This window comes from Cupressus sempervirens, chromosome 10, assembly GCF_028749045.1.
Source record: "Cupressus sempervirens isolate cs-2001-9-10 chromosome 10, ASM2874904v1, whole genome shotgun sequence".
Classification (NCBI taxonomy): domain Eukaryota; kingdom Viridiplantae; phylum Streptophyta; class Pinopsida; order Cupressales; family Cupressaceae; genus Cupressus; species Cupressus sempervirens.
Genome location: NC_143127.1, coordinates 720,312,465 through 720,315,538, shown reverse-complemented (window position 1 = coordinate 720,315,538; position 3,074 = coordinate 720,312,465). Strand labels below are relative to the sequence as shown.

The following is a 3,074-nucleotide window of genomic DNA, read 5'->3' as shown; positions in this document are numbered from 1 at the left end:
ATGTACTGAATGAAAAAGTGATCAAAATCTCTCACACAAGGTCATGAGAGTAACCCATTCACTATTCTTGTGCAAATAAGGAACATGTAGAAAATAGAATAAATGATAGAAATGAACATGGAAAAGTAGAGAAAAGGAACCAGCCATTGCCTAGGGGTATATGGCTGGTCTGAGCCTACATTCTCGAGGTTGCCTTGATGAAACTGAGTTCTCCCTAGTTCCCTAAGCATCCAACTCATGCAAAAAAGTCAAAGAAAGGTACAGGTTAGATCCATATGGATCTAAGCAATGTCTGGTTCTGTAAAACATACATATACACTTGTACCATTTACCCTTGATCCTGTTTTGAACAAGAATAGTGAATTCAATTAATCATGGAGCAGCAATATCAGAAGTCTAAAAATCAATGCATACAAGTGATTTTATTATTAACATGTTTGTGCCATGTGTAGAAAGCAGAGACATTAAAATGATCAACAACAAGTGCAACTACTAATGAAGTTGTTTATAGGTGTCGCCTGTGCTCGAACCCTATAAGTCAACTCAATCAACATTTTTTTTAAATCCAGAAATGCAAATTAATTGTTGCTTGGGAAGAAAGAAGGCAGTTTGTTGTAGTAAAGAGAACACATTTGAGCTTGAATCTTGTGATGGGACTCATGAGAAAACATCCATCAGTTATACCAAAAAGGATTAATATTTGGGGAGTTTTGTTGTTCGAGTAAAGTATGTAACCTTGGATCCTTCAGAGAACGAGCATGTTAAGTGCATTTCTAATATCCATGTGATTCAAGATTACCTTTGCAAAGGAGCTAACAAACATCTAATCCAAAGGTCAATAATACTAATGTGGATAGAAGTGTGGGTTCTATACATGCCACAACATTCAGTTGTTTATGCAAACAAGAAAATTCAGCACCTATATGATCAAGCAACAAATACAGTGAAAGTTATAGATGAAGAGTATTGTAATCGATGCACTATAAATTCCCTTAATTCAAAGAGTATAACAGCTTATTTAGAGCTCATATTATTTGAATTTTGAAATCCAGAAAGAGTAAGTCTACAATGGCTGGCTCTCGATTTCAGAAGAATAAGCCACATAAAACTTGGTTTGCATCAAAATATTCAAGGCATATACACAAACTATCTGAGTCAGGTGCAAATATATCCAAGGGTTCATAGCATGATATGAGTAAAGGAGCAAAAGCTACCAAGATCCAATGTTGTAAAATGGTTCGGGAGCAAAAGCGGGCTGCACTTTTGGCAGAAAAACGTGCTTTAACTAGCTCAACAAGTCCCCCATAGATTATTGTACTATTTCCTCTTTCATCAAATGTTCAATTGACAAAACTAAAGCAAAAACTCTCGTCAGCAATTGCTTCGAATGAAACATGCATTTTGAATGGTGCAGATACAATTCAGATTGATATATCAGATAATAGAAAAACAGAAGCTATAATAAATGTTCTTTGTTCTTCTACTTGCAAATTAAGATCAACAATTCTAGAAGCACCACATGGTGATCTTCATACATGCTTAGACATGGCAAAGGTTGTAGATATAATTGCATTTATAGCTTCGGCTGACGGCTATAACAATGGAGTTGTGCACAATCGATATATAGATCTAATGGGAAGTCGATACTTATCTATGCTTAGAGCTCTGGGTTTGCCCAACACTATTGGCTTGATTATTGACTTACCAATGGATCAAAGGAAGAAATGGGATGCTAAAAAAGAATACATTTCAACTCTTACAAATGAATTTCCAGAAGACTGCAAAATCTTCCTTGCAGATATGAAGGATGACTTTCAAAAGTTAGTAAGACATTTGGGTAAGCTGCACTTGTCAGTAACTCAATGGAGGAATCAACGGCCTTTTCTTATGGCTAAGCAGGTTGAAATTTCAACATTGGACCATGATTTAGGCAAGAGTACACTACTTTTTTTAGGCTATGTGTAGGCATGAAATCTATCTATTAACCAGTTGGTTCATGTGCAAGGAGGTAGAGATTTTCAACTGGATCAAATTGACATTCTTGAAGATCTGTTTCCTCTTAATCAACACAAGAAGAGTAAAGTGGATTCCATGCAATTAGATGATAACTCACAAAGTTAGAAGATTCTTCAATCATTGGTGTCAAACACATTAGAGCAAGAACACATTGTTGTTGATAATGTTCTAGATCCTCTTGCAGGCAAACAGACATGGCCAGCAAAAGAAGAGAACCCAGAATTTGAAGAACATTCTTCTTAATATAATAGCAAGGAATTCTTGTAACAATCCTACAGATGGTAGCCATAATACCAGTAAAAACAAAGCAAATTCATACATGCTTACCTGTTATTGTACACGGAAGCTCGAGCTGAATGAATGGACACAGTTTTTTACCTAAAAAACTATGAAAAGGGGAAAAATAAAATGGAGTGATTTCTTCAATCAACCCAAAAATTACATTTTAGGCTCTCATGGAAACAAGGGTTTCAGAACTCTTCATTATCGTAGACAAGAAGCAAAATGGAAAAAAGAAATATGCTTAATGATGTTAGGGTTCATATGCAAAAGACACCCCTTTCTATATTGCAGTATCTTTTCAAGTTCGAGCCCTTATGCTTATCGGCATTTTTTTTCCTTAGTTTTGTTTAATAAAGCTCAATGTGTAAATATGTTAATACTGTGTTAATATTATCTTGTAAAAGATATATTAATATGCTATTAAGTTTTCTTATGAGCTTTATTTTATTTTTTATGTGCATAAGCATTTAATAATTGATTTTTATGATCAATTAATTACCTGTGAGGCATGCAGAATTAGTTGGGGGAACAAATAAAGGGAATATAGGACTTGCTTGAGCATATTAGGGAACAAATTGAGCATTCCAAGGGTTGTTAAGGGGCATTTATTGACAGTTTGAGCCTTTTGGGGGCAGTTTTGATAAGTCACATGGGTGGTTGATAGCTTGGCTTGACTTTTCTAGTCATTGAATGCTTGTTGGAGGAGTGGGGAGGCTATTTTTAGGGCTATGTTTGTGCATACGACCCAAGAGGTTGGGTTTTGTACTTAATGAGTT

The 3,074-nt window shown here is 35.3% G+C and overlaps 1 pseudogene; it reads left to right on the top strand.

The window, feature by feature from the left end:
- Window positions 1-1,036: 1,036 nt before the first annotated feature.
- On the top strand, window positions 1,037-2,259 carry LOC149535850 (uncharacterized; annotated as a pseudogene).
- The last annotated feature ends 815 nt before the right edge of the window (window positions 2,260-3,074 follow it).